A 20,755-nucleotide genomic window follows, 5' to 3' on the forward strand; every position below is an offset into this window, starting at 1 on the left:
GAACGGTTTTGGAAGGCGCCGACAAACAATGTCCTCCCGCCATAGGGGCGTCAGATCATAAAAACGCTTTGTGTCATTCTAAAGGGCAGTTACAAACAACAAATGTTGTCATTTAATTAAAAGTACCTGGCAAACTGTCATATAAACAGTTTTCTTTTTTGTACAGATTAAACAAACAAGGTGTAGCATGTTTATTTGTGAGCTTTGGACATGCTGTTTCGGACAGTTCAGACAGAACCAGGGTAGCCGTTTCCCCCTTTTTATTTTTGTTTGCTAAGATAAGCTAACTGGATGCTGGTTACATATTTACCATACAGACATGAGTGGTATTGATCTTCTCATCTAACTCGGCATAAATCGACACACGTTACCCAAAATGTCGAACTATTAGACATGGGTTTGGACAGTATGTCTGGCAGCATCTCTTAAACTTTCTTCCAGAAATCGGCAGCCTTATTTAATTTTTTGTGTGCACAGGTTGCAGTTTGGTAACCTTCTTTTATTCAATGTGTGAGAAGTGAAGTATGTTCTACGTATGAAATCTAAATGAATACTAATTTTATCATTGGGGTTGGTGGAAGATAGTTTTATGTTATGGCAAATGAGTTGCCACTGCAGATTGAAGCCATCTGAGGATAGGAGCGCGTTCCATGGTCAGTTAATAAAGTAGGCAGGGGCTTTACGAGAGTATACTGCAGAGACCAGTCTCCCTACACACACACACACACACACACACACACACACACACACACACACACACACACACACACACACACAGAGTGGTTAGTTGCTGCTACACACACACAGCTGTCAAAACAAGTGAAGGAATAGAGGCTCTTCGACTTAAGGGGGGAATGTGTGTGTGTGTGTGTGTGTGTGTGGGTGTGGGTGGATCACAATTTGTGGTAAATCTGGCCATTTTATCTCCACATCCATCTCCCCAGTCAGCAAATGAGCTCCTTCTCCCATGACATGTAAAAGCAAGAGCAGATTAAATGAGAGTCCAAAGAAGAGTACATCATTCACTTCAACTCTAAAGTCACTTGGTTTTTCCTGCTAACATTGTTCACTTCAAAAAACATTGGTTCATATTTTTTCCAAAGTCTTTTTCACAGCAGACATTTTGAGCCGTCATAGTACAAAAAGCATCACATTAACATAACAATGGCTCCATTCTTGTCAAGTGTTCTTGTGAAAGTGTGATTACTTAGATTATTTAAAAAAAGCCTAATAAAAGAGTTAGTGGTTGCTGTGGGCGACTTTTCAAAAGGGATAGTGGGAGATTTCCAACAAAGAAAAGACGTGTATAAACGATGTAAAAAGCTATCAGATGTATTTGTTTTAGACAGAGTCCACACATGACTGAGGTTGCAAAGTTGTGGCATCTGTCAAATTTGCCATCAATATATTTTGGACAATTTTGAGTCTGTTAAGATGTACCCATTGTATATAATATTAAACTGTAAAAGAATTCAATGGCTGCAGGAAGTCATAGTGCCCTTTGCTATAAGTGCCTTCCTTTGACAACTCTTTCCATATTTGAATTGCAAAATTATAAAGACCAGTAAATAAATGTTTATTTGCATCCAAGCAGAGACGGCTTGTTACGATTTGCTCCTAGTTTGGACCACCAGAAGCAGATTCAGACTCAGGCACAATGGATTGGAGTTAGTAGTTTTATTTTATCTCAGTACTTAAAACAGGTAAAACAAGGTGGTGAGGTGGCAATCCTGGTGAAAGCAGATGGTGTCTGGTGGTGGGGAATTTGTGGCAGGCAATGGCAGAGGATCAGCAGGAAGGCAGGCTCAGCTTAGGCAGGTGCTGGAGACGGAAGAGACACGGGTGAGGTTATTCTTCACTGGAGTTTTAAGCCTGAAGAGTTACCGTGTAGAGAGCGGAAAGCAATCTGGTGATTACTGAGTGGAGAGCCGGGTTTCTTATACTGAGCTTGATGGTAAATGGAAGTCAGGTGTACCTGGTAATGACTGTAGAGACATGCCCCTGCTGATGAGCACACACACACACACACACACACACACACACACACACACACACACACACACACACACACACACACACACACACACACACACAGGGGAGGAGACACAGGGAAAGACAGACAGGGAAACAAATATGAAACACAGGGGAATCCAGAGGTCACAGACTGTGCTGTGACACTGCTGAAAGTTTAAAGTGGTGTGGAAACTGATACCAAAGAAGGAAATTCACACTGTATTGTCAGTGATGTCCTCCATTGCTTACATTAGAACTGCATTAGGAAGGGATCTTGCCATTGTGGACAGTAGGAATTATTACTGTACAGCAACCAAAAACTTTCTTTCAATGGAAAACAGTATGGATATTGTATTAAGATACTGTAGACTTGTGTGAACTATTAAACCAAGGAAAATGTCAATCATAAAAGAAATCAGAACATCCCAATCTAAATCTGTTAAATCAAGCTGCACGACAGTACTTCACATAGGCTACTGGTATGTACTATAGATATGTGTGGCAGGAACGAGAACATGCATTGTTTGGACTACATTCAAAAACACAACTAACTTGGTCTTCAACCTTTGAAACCTGTTCCAACAAAATTCAGCTTCAGAGCAACCAGGAGATATTTTGCAAATGTAACTACAAGGCAACAGCAGATAAATGATGTAACTAAAAACACAGGCACGATGCAAACAGGCTTTTGTTTAACGCGAGTGCCTGTTTTTTAACCTTTGATGAACAAACCATGTTAAATGTTCTGTGTGGTTTCTCTGTGCTGTTGTAGGAGGCTTTTTCTTCCGTTTGATCACAAAGGATTAGTCAGTTTTAAATGTTCAAATGAGCTTCTCTGAGCTCTAGAAACTAAACAGTGTGTTAGTGTAATCTTAAATTAGTCATCATCACATCAGCAGCTTTTTAACAAACTCACATTTGTATCTGTGTTTACACTCTGTAGAGTCAACATATATTTGTGAAGAAATATCCAGATGTTCACCCATAAAGAATTATTAATAATACTGTATACTTCTTAAACCTGTTGACTAATTGATTGACTTATTTAACAAATATACCTTTCCTCTCATTTTGCCAGTTTTATCATTTAACTAATTGCATTTTTGATTTTTTTTTAACTATACACATATGTGTATGGTTAGCATTACTGTAGCAACCAGTTAAAGTTCAGAATAACAATACTATTTTACATAGATTCACCTTCCATTAATGCACCTTCATTAAAAAGTTACTTAATAAAAGCTTATTTTAATAGTTGCCTGCATGTTTTAAAGTCACATATGACAAATATATTTATGTACCAATTCATAAAAAACATACTGCCAGTTCTTTAGGTACACCTAGCTTAAACTAAAGCAGTCTAATACAACACTCTTGCAATAAATATCCTATCTGGAAGGTTATCGCTGGTATACCGAGGGTCTTATATTATATAGTCTATGCAACACAATTTAACAACAAACTGCATCCTCCAAAATGACAATTAGGTTAAATCAACAGCTCTCTTAAACAGTTTCAACAAAAACTGAACATTTTAACATTTATAAAGGTCAGATGTATTGCATTATTTTTTGCTAGATGTACCAAAAAACTGGCAGTGGAGAATATATAGTATGTAGCTAATCTGCAATAACTGTAACATTCAGTACAGTTCAAAAGAGGATTGTAAGGAAGATGACTTATCTACTGCACAACTCCCTCGCCTTCACCTTTGATCTCCAGCCAATACATACAGCTGGTGTTAACTCTTAAACCTGCTTAACGCTGATGCAGGTTTCCACTTTATCAAAAGAGGCATCAAGACAAAACATCTACTCATCCATCAAACTGGTTAATCTCCTTTCACCAATAATAAATGGACTGATTCATTAAGTGGAGAAAACCCATGGCGTAACCTCTGATCTCCGAACGAATTGCAATTTGCATTTACACTTACAGGCCGCGAGTGTCAGATAGGAGCTCCAGCATAACACAAGGCTCGTAGGCTATATACTAATGCTGCATTAATGTCATTTTTTTCAGACTCTAACAACAAGTAGACAAGTAAGGTAAAAATGCTCACATCACCCTCCAAGTTGTAATTATTTGACATTAGAAATAACTACAAAATCTCTCACTTAGTGAAAATTAAAACTATAGAAATGACAACAAAGTGGTGGCAAAATGTATCTAAATAAAATGCCATATTAATCCTAATGCAATCAATACAGCTAATAAAAATGAGCTTTTTGATATCTAGTTTCACTTGTAAATAAATTGCTATAAATATGTAACATTGTTTTTGGTCAGCAATGGGGAAATGATCTTTAACTAAGGCGTTGACCGTTTAACACAGCTTTAAAATTTGACTTTGTTTAACAATTTAATAGGAATGCTTTTGGTTGTCACCAGATCATCACTTTACTTAATAACCTATATTAACTTAATCCACCTTTCAAAACAAATCCCTCCATATACACTGGCTGTATGCTCTGATTTTGATTCACACAATGATGATGATTTTGATTCAAACATTCACACGTCAGCCTTAAATCATTCCCCCACCCTCATTTTTGTCACATTTAAAACTTAAACTGTAGCAGAATATTTCTTTGACATATCAGGACATTCTGGACATTAAATAAACTGAATTTCTGATTTTTTACTAAGTTCTCTAAATAAATCCACTTCTACATGAAGGCAGGTGTAGCCAGAGATGAGATGCTGTTTCTCCAAGCTTTTAAAGCCCCCCCCAACACACACACACACACACACACACACACACACACACACACACACACACACACACACACACACACACACACACACACACACACACACACACACCACCCCCCAATAAATGTACTTGGCAGTATTTAAAGCTGCCCGAGAGAGCTAAATCCATTTTATCAGGCAGGGAAGACAAAGCGCAGAGTAATCCATCAGACTGGTTAATCAGGTCCTGTCCCTTCAGTAAATTATTCATCATAGTTATACGTCTTTGTCCTGAGTGAAAAAGATCACTGGAGTGAATAAGCACCCCTGTTTAACCCTCTGAGGGCAAAGGACGAGCTTGAGCGTCCCATGATGTTAGGACCACAGACAACACTCCTATTCAAAAAGCAATGTTACCAAATCTCACTTATACTATTGAATTCATATATTACAATACTTTTGTGAACCTAACACATTGGGAAACTCATTTCAAGCAACAAAACAATTTGTCTACATGAGTAAAGGTATGTTACCATCTTCACGAGATTTGAGGAATTCCAAAGAACGAACATTTACTTTTTTGGCTTTAGGGTCAAATTATCTCCTTACACATTGCTCTCGGACAAAATTGGGCCCCACTATACAGAATGGTGAGGTTGATCTAAACGTTTTGATATGCAACACATGGGGATCAGTTATATGGAAATACTCTTAAAAAGATAATTTAAGAAGATATGTAAAAATCGAGAAAATGCCCTTAGACCTCAGAGGGTTAATCCCTTTTTGCTTGACCGTCCTGTATATAGACGGCCCCAGTTTACTTTTAAAGAGAAAATTATTGTGGTTATGGATCGAATGTTGCTGCAAGTGTTTCTCTGTAAATGCCTTTGAATTTGTCAAAAATCTGTAGTTTTCTTTTTGTATTTTTTATTATTGATCTCTGAAATATGTGGTTCACGTCCTGATAATCTGATTTGCTGCAGACGCACTGTTGTTGACGCAATGATTTCTAACACTTGTACCGAAATTGACTGGTACTGAAACATCTGATAGCTATTTATTGAGTCTATAACTAAGTGGTGCTCCACTTAAAAAGGGCAAACGACTAATTCATCTCCTCAGCCCTTAACAGAATGATTAACAGCGTCACCGAAGCTGAGAAATTTCAAACTCCCTGGCCTGCGGTTGGTGTAATGGCCACGGTGTGAGAAAAGAGGCTGGTTTATAAATGGAAGACTGTAATTTATCTTTGTTGTACTTCTTTACAAGGTCTTTAATCACAGTGTCCACCTTTGGGACTTTAAGACATTCATCCTCAGGAGAAGAGCCTGTCAGTCAGTAGATAACTAAAGAGATCGGTCTTAATAAAAATGGTTGTGTATATGAGTATCATGTGTATTTACATAAAATAGCCCGGTTTCTGGGGATTGTTATTGTGTCTACCAAAGGGTACAGGATGTGTGTCTGTGTATACGTATCATCTTTATCTTAACAAGTAATGTTTGTCTATTTAGAGCTATTAAATCCCCCTTTTCTCAAAATAAGTGGGGAAAAAGTTGCTATGAGAACGTTGGTTGGAATAATCTAAAATTGTATCACGTGTTTGGAGAAAATAAGACTTTAAACACTCAATAATTTACAAAAATGGCTTGATTATATAATAATTTTAACAGCGCACTGTAACGGACTGCAATTATATAGTCTTTACCAAATTTGAAATAAAGTTTTCAATCGAAAACAACTGCACATGCTCACAGAGCACAAATTATGAGTCATAATTATCAACGTGCTGAAAAAATTTATCACAACTAAACATACAGTATGCATTTAAAATGCTGCAGGAGAGTAGGAGTTAGGTTTGGTCACCAGACTATTTACGAGACCGGTCTGAGAGACCTCCAGCTTACAGCGGGGTCTCCGAGCATGACTGGCCCAGCGACGAGCTAGCGGCCGGGGCAGGTGCCTGCTGGCTGTCGCCTGCTGGCTGTCGCCTGCTGGCTGTCGCCTGCTGGCTGTCGCCTGCTGGCTGTCGCCTCACTTCATGGAGCTTCTCAACTCCGAAAACTTTGAAGCAAATTGTCAATTCGGCATCAATTTTCGCAAGACTGCCTATATTCGAAATCTAAACAGTTGGTTTCTTGCCTAAAACGTTGTCAGTAGTGAATTTAGTGATGAATAAGATGGCAAAAATGTTAAAATTGTCCCGTTGTAGATCTGTCTGTACCGGAAACCCGACCCTCGTTGACCTAGGTTTGTATTGCTGAAAAGGGAACAGCGAAAAGACCCTGCCCTGAAGTAGGAGCTGAAAGAGTTACAGGAACTGCGGCCAGAGGGACTTAAAAATCCCCAAATTGGTCCAGTCGGAACACGAGAAAAAAAGGGTTCTAGGAATTTTATGTTCTAGGAACTGCAAAAATCCCTCTGGTCGGAAAGCGGCTTATGTAACGTTTCCCTCTTCAGTCCCCCTACAGGTTGTCTCATTGGAACTACAGCTTGCGCGGCTGTAGTTCCAATGAGACAACCTGTAGGGGGACCGAAGAGGGAAAAGTTACATAGTATGCCTTTAAGATTGAACATTAGTCTGGGGAGTCTGCTCTGTATTTTCTACTGCAGAAGAGGCATGATCAACGGGCATAGTTCAAATGATTCTGTACGCAATTGGATAGTCCTTCAACCAATCAGACCAACGATCCAGGTGATGTACTTTGCAACAACGGGGTTTAAGCTGAGCTCCATTCGGAGCTAGCTGGTAAATTAGGCTTTTACCAAAGCTGGTCGGTAGTAAAGCAAACACATCTTTCTTTTGTAGGAATTGTTCCAGGGTTTCTGTTCCGTTTTCAGAGAAAACTTGCCTTTGAAATCTTTTAAAACAGCAGCGACAGCGGCATCAACTGGTTGCTGCCCTTCGGTGGCCGCCATGTTGAATGTAAACAAAAAGCTGCTTGCCGTCGCTTCTCTATCATCATCGTGTTAAACCTGCCAATAGCGTGCCAGGTGGAAGCAGGATAGAAAAATGTACAGGTTTCCAGCCTGAGATGCAGGGCGAAATCAAATCGCCGGCAGATCGGGCAGGGTTTACCCACTCTAGTCGTTATAGGCTTTCCAGAGTATCATCTGCTAAAACAACAGCCTGAAGAGTAAATGTCTGCAAACAGCTTTCTGCCTCATTGTTTCCACTGATGCACAAAGCACTGGGGAGGAGGTACTGTTGTCTGTTGTAAAGCCAAGAGTGCAAGGCACTTTTTTTTATACCAGTGAGACAAAGCTTCAAAGGACTTTGTTTTAAATGGTTTAGACCGGGCAGATGAGGTCCATTCATGACTCAACAAAGCGTGGTCAAATCAAAGCGACCCTAATTATTTGTCTTTAAAGTAAATAAGACTTTTCTCACATATTTGTGAATATATAAAAAACAATCAATACAAAGTTAATAAGAGTTGGCATGATGATTTTACTTTTAGTGCATAGATGTAATGTCTTCAGGCTCTGCAATAAATTACAGTATAATTTACTCTATCATGCTGCTGTATGTGCACAATACATCCTTGACAATGACCCGTAGTTGCTTATTGGCTAACAGGAGGAGGACTGCCTTTGCTTTAGTGTGTCTATAACAATGAGAAACTAATTAAGGCGTGTCTGTGGTGCAGACTATGTTTATGTTGAAAATATTGTCCATTTCCTCTGCAGAAAACATGAACAGTATCTGTGTACAGTAGGAGATTTAGACAGTCTCCAAACACACTTCTTCTTCTTGTCTGTGGTGTTAAGGCATAGGAGGCTAGGAATTGTGTTGCCTCGCTTGCTTTTATACATTTATTTATATACATAGGCTATACAGTCGACTAATAGCTTTAGTTGAATGTGCCTTTGTGTCTTTGACCAGCAAGTGCTCTGCAAGGCCCGGCCTATATTACACTGCACAAACCACCCCCTTCACTCTGAGTTCTGTTAGAAAATTCTAAAAGACATGTTTGTTAATTTCTGAGGAAGGAGCGAGGCTTGGTCCAGTGTAGATTAAACAAAAGATTTAATTAAACAGAATGATGAAAATGGCATGACAAAATGCAAATGTTACACTGCAGCTGACAGCGGACTGGATCTATGCTTCTCCCTGATTGGAGATCACCCATTTATTCCCTGCACCTGGGGGGCAATTCTATTCCACACGTGTATTTAACCCATTCCCACTGGCCTGTCGTTGGCACGGTGATGTGTTGGGCGCATCTCATTGGCTTTCCTTTCCTTAGGTGAGATGGCCATACCTCTAACATGCACGCTGGGGATTCTTCCCGGACACAGATCAAAGAATATCATGTGGGGGTCAATTCCATTCAATCTTACAGAGATAAGCATTTATATTGTTCTTATCAAGTCTGTGACAGCAGGGAGTGGCTCCCAAAAGGCTGGGAGAGAAGTTACCTTTCCTCTGAGGACAATGAGTATCCTCCAGTATGCAAATTGACAGACATGACCTAATCAATTCTTTAGAAGCTTGGGATGATGTGATGCAGTCAAATGCTGATTAAGTGTAGTTAGTATTGAAGCAATCCTTTTCTGCCCAGCTGCAGTGTGCACTGAATACATTTAACTAAAAGTTTATTGTTTATCACCAAATGTTTTAACTTTTTTAAACTCAACAGTTTGTAACACTCCCCTCAGGACGATGATATAGAGTACCCCGATTCAAGCGCAATAGGAGTAAAAAACTCCTTTGTCCCATGTGCAATAACTCAGCTTAATTTGCACATTTAGAGATTCCTCCAGCGGTGATACATTGTGTTGTGTGTATTACATACGGGAAACATTTTTGTACTCATGTCTTTGTATTGTTGTCTTGTTTATTTGTCTGTTGTTTGAATGTGTTTATTTTTTATCTTGCACTCCTGACTGCATATCAAGTTTAAATGAACTGAACTGTGCTACAAAGTTGGTTTTCTGTGCATGTAGCCTCTGATGGTGGTGTTGAGGCTGAATGGTCAGGGTAAAGGTAGCTCACTAATCTGCCAGGTTTTTAAACTTTTAAATTTTACACACAACAGAAAAGTAAATGTAGCTTTTAGAAGACAGTATAAAACTGAATACAGACATGCTGCATACATGTAAAGGTCTATTTAAAGTCTATATGTCATGAAATTGTTATCAAAAGTCAGGTTGTCTCATCAGTTGTCCCTGGCCAGATTACATTACATTACATGTCATTTAGCTGACGCTTTTATCCAAAGAAACTTCCAATTAAGTGCTTTCAACCATAAAGGTAAACTCCGGACAGCAAGAATCAAGTGCAAGCACATTAGGTTCAAATAAGCCAAACTACAAAGAGTCACATGTAAGTGCAAGTATTTTTTATCCAAGGTGCAGTCGGAAGAGATGTGTTTTTAGCCTGCGGCGGAAGATATGTGCAATGTGTAGCATAATAAAGATGCATAAAATATAACAGTACACATTCACCAAGTGAATGCCACAAAGCGACCCGACCCCGGATAAGCGGATGAAGATGGATGGATGGACATTCACCAAGTGATGCCACAAATGCAACACAAAAGCCAACAAATGTGGATTGCTTTCAAAAGCTGGTCCCTTACTGTTTATTTTTTCTTTTCACTTTTGTGCCTAAATGTAATTTCTTTTATTGTCCATCTGCGACCAAAATGTTGAAGGAAAAAGAAATTAAATTCTGGTTTAATAAGAGCGGGAAGATCATCTCTGGATTGTGACTTACTGTGTATTTTTTGTCAAAATCATAGCCATTTCCTTTGTTTTCATCAATGCTGCCATGTGTGTGTGTGTGTGTGTGTGTGTGTGTGTGCTACATGCGTGCGCTCAACAGTCTGATTCAAAAACCGGACAGAAAGTCTGAAAGAAAACCAGGAAGCTGTAAAGACAAACATTGTACACAGATGTTTATGAAATACAAGTGTTGTAGTAAATAACATATTTACATTTGCCAAACTGCTTTTTGTCTAGACTTGTATTTATGTTTGTGAAGGCAGTAATTACGGAAGTGGGTTTTAACTATAATTAGATAAAGTTAAGTCTCCTAAACTATGAGAACTTCACGGAGGACACTTGTATTAAAAAATATATGTATTATGTTAGTAGGCCCTAATTTAATAAATCATGGAGATTAAGAAGGAACATGTGGCAGCTTAAGTGTTAAAGGCACACTCAGTTTGATATACTACTTGTTCGAAGAAAGGTTTAAAGGAAGTCTAATGACATTGTTGTTACTTCATTTTCTTTTTTAATTGTGAAAAAAAAAAAGCAGAAGATATACGGAACAACAGCAGCACGTGTGATATAAATAACAGGCTGTTAAACACAGCTAACTTATAATAGAATACCATCTGAGAACTCCAATCGTATAAAAAAAAAATCTCCCAAGAGTTACCAGAAAAGAACCAGAGTGAAATGTGTAAAACCAATAACACACTCCAGATTCTGATGCATCTGCTTGTTATAAACACATCCGTGGTGCCAGTAGCCATTACAGAGCAAGCAGGTTATTACTTACAGTTTTTGACGATTGCTTACACACTGAAATCAAAAGTATTACACAATTATCAAAACCTTACACTCAAGGAGCAAAACATTGGCCCAGATGTGCACCACTATAAGCACAATGTCAGCTTCACACTTTTTGCTAAAAAAATACACACAGTGATTTGCAAAACACTAAACACACTTGTATTCATTAGACACAGAAGTATATCATGACGTCACTTCCTTACAATTCCAAAGCACTGACTGTCAAATGACCACACCTATCAGCCAATCTGTGAAACACAGCCATCAGGTGCGCAAGCACGCACATTGCTTAATTGTAGACACACCATTCAGGTTTAAGCACTATAAAAATGCCAGGCCGGATCCAGCTAGGCGAAGAGATAATGTCTAATATTTTCTGTACTTTTTCAGATCTTTTTTTTTTTTGTTTGTTGTTTTGTTTTCTGTAATTGTAACCTGTACTGGATACAGTATTTTATGTATGTCTGTTATTTGTTGAGCTAACAGTGTTATGCACACTACTGTAGTAGCATGAAAAGTGGGACATGTTTTGTTGTTGATTCTCCACGTTGACTGATTTGGGTATATGGAGAGAAATAAATTATATTTTCCTCAGTCTGCAGCATTGGTCTTGTGTAGTGTTTGCTGAACTTATTGTATATTTGCACTTTCTCTGTGTACTTCATTTACAGTACTCTAATCACTGAGAAGCACAATTGCTAAACGTGTTTTGGATTAGCAACAGCTGTGTGTAACTGGTTCAAGCTGAATTAAGTCATATGAAACATTTGTGTTTCATATGGTAACAAAATATGGTTTTTATAAATTAGTGTATAGTTTTTGCAAGAGTGTTTCATTTTGCAAGGGTCTGAGGTGTTTTGCTAATTGGGTGTGTGGTTGTGCTAATTGTGTGTAGTGTTTTGAAAAACCGGTCCCTGCTTTCAAAATAGTGCTTAAGCAATCGAAAGAAACTGTAATATCCTGTCATTAACAGTATAAACCCTGCACTGTTTTTAATACCAGGTTTTGTTATATTAAATAGTATATTATAAGATATTACAATTCCTGATATAATACCTGTAGACAATGGGAGAAATATTGATAAATCGTTGCCCATGTTGTTAGATTTATTTTTAAGGAAATTTAATGTGTTTCCTTCTCTGCAAGTCTGCAAAAAGCACATTTTTATAGTGGCCAATAAAATCTGATGGTTTATTCTGTTGGATTGCGTGCCGTTCCAGCCTGTTGTGTTTAATTTGCTCACAGCCTATAATGCCCGATAACGTGTCCCCTTATGTTTTCATATTTTTAACATCATTTCCCCCTATTTATGTTCATTCACTGTGTTGTTTTGTGTTCTTTCCCTCCATCCTAACAATGCTTTTCTCTCGTTGTGTTCCAGTTGACATATTGCTGAGTCAGTTTGGGGTCATGACATCATCATCATGAGATGGAGCGGCTGCTGAGTGGTGACCACAGGCAGCGACAGAAGACGTGGTGCTGTATATCCTTGTTTGCAGCTGCTGGTTCTTGGCAAAAAAAACATTGTGCGGTGGAGTTGCCTCAGGGAATAATTTGCTCAAATGTTGAAAGCAAGAACAAATTCAAGAGGTTTGCAAGGGCAGTAAGTAAGATTTTTATTGTTGCATTGCACCAGATGACCATAAAACACACCTGCAGGAGGTCGATAGCGTTTGTAATTGTCCAGGTGCTGAGGTGTGTTAGCTTTCCAAACTCTTTCCTTTTCTTTTAGTTTCGCTTGTGGGCTGTTTTGGCTCAAAATCCCCAGACAAAGTGAAGTCATGCAGATGCTGTTAAAATCCCAGCTGGTGGTGAACACAGCAAGTAAGATAGATAGATAGATAGATAGATAGATAGATAGATAGATAGATAGAGATCCCAAAAAAATGGTAAATAACGTTGTTGCAGCAGCACAATATCAGAAACACAGCACACATACAGAGTAAACATTAAATAATAGGAAAAAATATACATGAAATAATAATAGAATACTACACGAGCAATATTTTAAATATATACAATTTGGAAAATTAAATGTATAACTGTTTGTAACACATAAGTAAATTAGTGCTGTGTATATATATACACACAGTATATATCATGAAGAGACAAGCTGAAAAAAAACAGTTGAAAGTGTTGAATTATTAATATTTTAGTGATTTGCAGGCATCTATAGACTTTCAATGAAAGGGACTAAAATAAGTTGGGATAAAATCTAATCAAATAGACTGCAATATTGTTTTATTTCTTACAGTTGTGTATAAATTGTGAAACACTTTTTTTTCACAACCATAAACTGTTCTATAATAATATTTTTAATCACTAATGATTTATTTTAAACGATGATCACTAACGATTTATACGTTTTTATTGGCAGCTCTGTAATTTTTCTTGTAATGTGGGTTCACGGCAGCTTTATACTTTGTTAACTTGAAATAAATGAGTTAGTGCTGAAACCTTGCAAGTAACTTTTCCTTGCGTGAGGAATCTATGCTGCTAGTCCTGATTTACTATCTAAGAAATCAAAAGTCAAAATATCTTACACGGTTTGGTTCTTTGTTCACTAAATTCTAGGTGCCTAGGTCTGGCAGGGAGATTGGCACTAGCAGACACATAAGAGCAGTAAGACACAAGAAACACACACAACCACTGACTTGAAAGAATAATAGAAAATATAATTAATAGAAAATACATTTATGAAAGGTTCTGTTCAGTTTCATTTCTCTGGTATACCTTAATTCCCTTTTCTTACGTTTTTCATTGTCTTTAAAAAACCAAATTAGTTCCACCTGACTCAAATCTACCTAAGTCGAATATAACATGGAAATAATTAGAAAACAAATAAATGTACAGCCAAAATATACATAGTAATACAATTATAATAAAATAAAGGTTAAAAAAATAAAATGCTCAACTCTCAGTACCAGGTGTATAGCCATACGGAAAAATGAAACGTATTCTCTGTTTGAACAAGTTGATTCAGTTACAGTATGCTGTTATTTTGTTTGTATAACTGAGTGTATTTACAGGGTTTCTCCTATTCTACTAAACATCCTCTGATGACTAAATTCATTTGTTCTTCCTCTCTGTGTTACAGATAATATACCTTGCCTGTATCTACATCAAATAAATCTATTCTATTAGATGTTGTTTTGGAATTTAATATAAAAAAAGGTAAAAACAGGTAACGGCAATGAATGACGTAAGGTGACGTAACAGACCTCATTGCGACAAGGACTAAGGTCTAAAATTCCTGTGTTTGTTTGACACTCCATCACCCCATAATCCCAACCTGCTTGTACTTGTCACTTCGCCTCCTTGCAAATCCAAGTGATGACAGCTTTAGTTACTAGTTATTTTTTTATATCAATATTTTACATTGGGAATCATAAAACCTTCTCAAATACAAAGCATTGGTAACAACATTTTCCCTCTAAACTTTATATTGTTTTATTACAGTTTTTTCTGATGGCTTAGGCACATTTTTTGTAACTATTGGCTATTTTTGCAAAACTCTACACACAAATAAGAAAACCTTTCACCAAATCAGCAAAACATTGTAGTTCTCTTGCAAATGCTAATAAACCTTGCTTAACTCTTCAAACCTTCGTAAAAGTGGTATTTTCGTATCAAACAGTTAACACAAGCCATCACATTAATAAGCACACAATGCGCCAACTACGCACTGATGGCATGAATAAAGAAAAAAACACAAAAACACATCTGGCTTTTGCTTTCTCTGTGCACAAGGTAGGCTATGTCAGTTTGAGGTCATACTTTTGTCATAGTTCTATAAACATACAGGGATCCAAACTTCAAATATTGGTGTTTATTTACACACATCAAAACAAACACAAGTGTTTTTTTCCAAGTCAAAAACACAAAATAGTAATTTCACTGAGAAGAAAAAAAAATCAGTCTACATTGTGTCGTCTCTCTGGGTCCGGCCACAAAATTTCATTTACATCACATGCAATGTCCTCATTCACTTGAATGGGAAAGGGTGTCCAAACTTTTGACTGGTACTGTATTTACTTGCATGGCATTTTAAATGCATGTAACTCTGTTAATATAAAACCCCTTCATCTCTCAGTCTGTTACTTTTCCTAAAATGGGTTTACTAATCATCTAGTGAGTTATGGGGGGTGCGGTATAAAAATAAAATAAAAATATGATAATTTATACCTAAAACCGCCAGCAGGTACATTTTACCCCCACTGTATATTAGCATTCACAACACCACCTAGAAAGACCAGCATTCCATTTACTCCTAATTCATAATAATCATTGTGCTTTTTTTCTTTTTATTTTCAGACATTGTGCTGTTGTTTCAAAACTCACATCCACAGCAGCAGAAACAAGAGATCCAAAGTGAGATAAAAATGCTGATTTAAAAAAAAAAAAGGAAGTAAGGCAGATCCTGTGTGGGTGTGTTAAGGCCCTGACACACCAACCCGATAATCGGCCGTCGGACAGTCTGGCAAGGACTGTGACTTGAGTCTGTTTGGTGTGTGCTGTGCTGTCATCCGTCGGAGGGGCCGTCGGCCTTCATTTTGACCGACCTGACTTGCTGGGTCGGAGGGCGGGCAGTCAGACTCAATGTGATTGATGGAGTGCTAACCTGGAAATGGCGAACGGGATGAGTGACAAATGCCTCTCAAAATCTGACGAAAATCTTTTAAACTGACCTTTGTCGATCTGAAATGAATGGCGACTGATCAGTCCGACTGCCTTTTCTGCCGACGGTCAGCCGTCGGGTTGGTGTGTCAGGGCCCTAGTGTTTCAAAGAGAGTGCGTGAACTATAGGAAGAGAGGGACAAAGAGTGAACAGGAAAGAGTGTGTGTGAAAGAGAGCAAGACGGTGTGAGTCAGAGGAGAGAAAGAATGAGTAGGGGAGATATATTTATCTGCCTATAAAGCTTGTTTGGGATATCAGGCCTGTCAAAATTTAGCAGAAGTGAAGCCTGTCTGTAAGAATCTGATGACAATACACCAATAAAACATCTCAGACCGAGGAAGCGATCTGTTGTTGTTGGTGTGTTTGAAGGAGAACTACAGTTCACGTTTCTGTGATGTACATTTAGAACATGTTCCCATACACGTTTGCTTCGACACCCACTGGCGAGAATTATTCAAAACTGAACACTTTTTATTTTCAACAACGCTGCAAAGTGATAATGACAGCAGACAGCAAGTGACCAAAACTGTACTTTACATTATTTACCGTCGTATTTACAACTCTCGGTTGGAATGTGAAACCTAATTTCACAGAATGCAAAGCACAACAACACATCTCACGTTTGATTGACACAAAAAAAACAACATGGGCTTGCTCACACTTAACTGGTAGTTAAATGTACTAACTGTACATTTAAACTGTACGAAAAATCACTTTACAAGTTGAATTGACATTTAATAACAGTATATCTTAATGGAACCATATCTTGGTTCAGATTCAATCACTTTTTAAATGATAGTTATTTATTTTTGAGCAAAGGAATTGTATTGATTTCATTAGGATCAGTATATCTGACTAATAACGGCCTTTCATCAAATGTCAATAACTCAATGTATGTAATATGTAACATGCAGTTTTCTTTTGTTTTGCGCATTTTATTTTTCACTTACTTCTTTACTTTTTTAGAAATCCTTTTTCCATTATGAAAAGTAACTTAGCACTGGCTGGAAATCTTTTTTTTTTTTTGCTGCATTGGTTTTGCTTCTTACCTTCCTACAATGATGTGGAAGTGTAATTGAGGATGTGTAACATTCTGACCACACCCAGCAGAGGTGCAAGACTTTAAATGTTCAACCAGAGAGGGCAGTGAAACACTGCTTTTTAGCCTGGTATTAAAGGCACAGTTGGACATTTTGAAAAAAATGCACTATTTACCTTTTTTTTTATTTTTGTAAGAATATTTTTTGGGCATTTTTAGGCCATTATTGACAGGACAGCTGAAGAAATGAAAGGGGAGAGAGAGGGGGAATGACATGCAGCAAAGGACCGCAGGTCAGAGTCCCGCTGCATCAAGGCGTAAACCTCTATATATGGGCGCCCGCGCTACCAACTGAGCTATCCCGGCGCTCTGCTATTTACCTTTTGACGAAGAGTTAGATGAGAGGTTTGATACCACAGCCAGGGTGCGATTTGCCAGGGGGGATACGTGGGATTTCCCCCTTTCTGGTCTACATATCCCTGCCTCTCCTGAATTACTTGTATCCCTGGTGGGGACAAGATCAAAGTGATCATCTACGTCACCAATAACCTAGACCAGTGGTTCTCAACCTTTTTGAGTCGTGACCCCCAGAATAATGAGGCTGGTGTTCGCAACCCCCCAAACCCATCTGCAACGAGAAAGAGAGCTGCAAAGAGCTATTTTTATTTTTATTTTTTTTATCAAACTGGTCGTTAGATGCAAACCTTTACATGTTGCCTCATGATCCAATGGTATTTATGCCATGTTTATAACCTAAGGGGTCGAACATTAGTGTTATTATAGTTATGATTATAATAGTAATTATTAATTGTTTGCAAATTGACAGATTAGAGGAGAATGGACTGGAAGAAAATCTTCTCTCTGAGAATGCAAGTCTGCTTTCAGAGAGGCTGAGCAATGCATTAAATCATCATGAATCATGCATTAGTTGAGAAATCAAGCTTATAAAAGAAAAGACCAAAGATAGTCAAGTATTCAGCCTTCCTTGATTTTAACATAGACATATCCACACTTATTTTATTAACACTGGAAATGAACTAGACTGTAGTATCTGCTGATCCAAAGAATATCCAAGGATGTAAAAAATATTGAAAATGCAAAAAAAAAGCATTTACTATTCAAGGCAACAAAGTCCCAGTAAATTCTGGCATTTTATACAGTTAGATATCAGATACAATATAATCATACCCACACATTCCATTAAGTGAGTCAAGTTTTGGCAGCTCAGTGCTGTTCTTCAGCTTTACATGGCAGGCTGGAACAATGTTTGTCTGTGGCTTTGGTTTGATTAGATGACCTAAACAGAGATTATATGTGACAAAAGAGGTTGAATTTTGACATTTTGATCAGGTCAGGTGAGGGCACCCACACAACACACACCAAGAGCTGTGTGAATGTCTGCGCAGTTATCAGTGCACAGCTATTTGTAAAGACACATCATGTGGAAAAAGTTACCTTCTACATACACAGCCTGTAAGATGATAATGACAAGCTACATGTACAGTGTAAATACTTTTGGATGCACCTGAATGGAAATCTCGGACATCAGTATGTCAGCATTTTCATTAAGAGCATGTTAGCATACTGATGTTAGCATGTATCTGTCAGCCTCACAGAACTGCTAGCATGGCTGTAGAATTTTAAGCTGTGTCCCAATTCCATACTACACACTAATTCTACAAAATATGTACTACATGCTAATAGTATAGTATACTGTTTTAGCAGTTAGTATACAAACAAATCAACAAACCTTGAAATACTTATATAAGCCTTTACTTAGCCAATTTACAGTCAACTTGGTGTGAATTTTGAGTCAAGTTAAAAATGTCAACATCACAAATAGAAAACAAAATGTCTTTCTTAAGATTTATTACTTATTTTAGTTTTCTAAGATCTTTCTGGAGCCGTTTCACCACAATTTATTTGAAGTATTTTCCAGCTGTGCAGCAGCTTCTCCATTTTTCTTTGCACAAACCTTATGTTTTCTTTTCTTTTCTTTTTTTCAAAATTGGTGGATTGTAAATTGTTATGTAGGCTATGTGCAATACACTTGGCACTTTATCGATTTTCATTATTTTATTTTGTCACTTTATCGTCTTTATTCAGTTCTTATTTCAAATATTATACTTGTTGCATACTTCTGGATCTTACACTTTCAGTATGAATGTGTGTAGGCTATATGTTTCGGTGGACTGTAGAAACTGAATTGCCCTTCAGGGATAAAAAAAAGCTATCTGTAATTGTATTTCCTTTGTTAATTGTGTGTCAACAGCACACTGTCTGCTTTGAGTGTAGTGCTTTCAGTTTTCCAGTGTGAACACACTATATACTAAAACCTGCGTAGAGGTCTGGAAATTCAAAGTCATTAGTGCATTTTTCACATGATTCCAGGTGCCGCACAGGCAGTGAGACATACATGCAGGCAGGCAGGTAGATGACCCGGGTGAGCCTACTGCAACGCAATAGCCTGATAACAGTGAGTCATTAGAGTGTTCTTGCTGCAGACGTCATACGATAAGAGAAGCGTAAACAGATATTCATCAAGATGTGCTTCATGTGTACTCTGGCACCTGGACGTCTCAGCGCGTAAATGGTTTTCTTCGATGTGACTCACTCAAACTGCCTCTGTCTCTTACCTTTTCACTTTAATGTACTCATTTAAATGTTAAAAAAAGACTGCACTCCTTAGAAATCCATAAAATGTGCACTTGAAACAACAAGTGTGTCTTCAGTGGTGACCTCAGGATGCACTAGTAGGCTTAACTAAATGTTGCAACCAAAAGACATCAAAATTTCTACCTGCCTGTCCTATCAAATCAACCTCGCAAACTACACTTTGTTCCACCCCAACAACTTGTTTCAACAGGAATTTCAATGTTACCTGTTAATTAAGTTTTTTTTACTGTTGCACCTGTGTGCTGTAGACCAGGATTGGTGACTTAGTCACCTGTTAACTTGTCTTGTTATCCTCTGTAACTTCCAAGTCGGAGCGTTATTGCCTTGTTTTTAAAAAAATAAACAGTCAATTATTGCTGCTACTAATACCAAGTCTTTATTTGATTCAATCAATAAAAAAAAAAAATTCTCTGCACATAAACATTCTGCACTCTTTTTTTTTCTCTGCTGCATGCTCACAGTGATACCTTTTTTTTGTTCAGAGAATTCACACAATAAACATTTGTCATTGACCATGACAGACTTCAATCTTTTGTTTTTACATGCATGTGATTAAGTAATTAATAGCGATTATATATTAAAGCTATAGTGGGTAGTTTCTGCCGCTGCCTTGAGGAATTCTAAGTAATGACAACAAAACTGTCGGCGCGCCCACATGATAAAAGCCTTCCGTGATCAGTGATTGAGAAAATGTCTTTAATCATTTGGATTTTCTAAACATTTAATTAACTGTCAACTGTTAGATTGTCTATTCACTGTATTTCTCAACGTGACAGACTACAGTAAATACTCGGTTTTGGTTTTTATCAGCGGGCAAGCTGACTAATTGTGATGTAACTGTGCCAAGCTGCCGTACAAAGTCTTGTCTTGTTGTTTGTTAGATAAGAACTACTGAACCAGACTGCAGTATTCATCACAAAGACAGTGTTACATAAACACAGAAAACAAATAGCCTGTTGGATCATTTTTGACACTGTGATGACAGCCAATTTGAGGTTAAACATGCACGGAGGATCACAAACAGGACTGATGGTTAGAAACACTGCAGAGTAAATGGAGACAATGATTCACCTTGAGTCACTCATGAACAATTAATTCATTTTCCTTTTAGTGAAAATTTTTTTTTT

The 20,755-nt window shown here is 37.7% G+C and overlaps 1 long non-coding RNA gene across 2 annotated transcripts in view; it reads left to right on the forward strand.

Moving 5' to 3' along the window:
* The window catches only part of LOC144532364 (uncharacterized), a 91,106-nt gene extending 71,114 nt beyond the window's left edge, over positions 1 to 19,992 (forward strand). Inside the window, exons 4-5 of one of the 2 annotated variants that reach the window (XR_013503339.1) lie at positions 12,617 to 12,838; positions 15,550 to 19,992. This is a non-coding gene — a long non-coding RNA (uncharacterized LOC144532364). Of the gene's footprint in view, positions 1 to 12,616; positions 14,379 to 15,549 lie in introns of those variants that run through there. The other variant, XR_013503338.1, reaches the window with a different exon arrangement.
* The last annotated feature ends 763 nt before the right edge of the window (positions 19,993 to 20,755 follow it).

The sequence above is a fragment of the Sander vitreus genome, chromosome 17 (genome assembly GCF_031162955.1).
Source record: "Sander vitreus isolate 19-12246 chromosome 17, sanVit1, whole genome shotgun sequence".
NCBI lineage: Eukaryota > Metazoa > Chordata > Actinopteri > Perciformes > Percidae > Sander > Sander vitreus.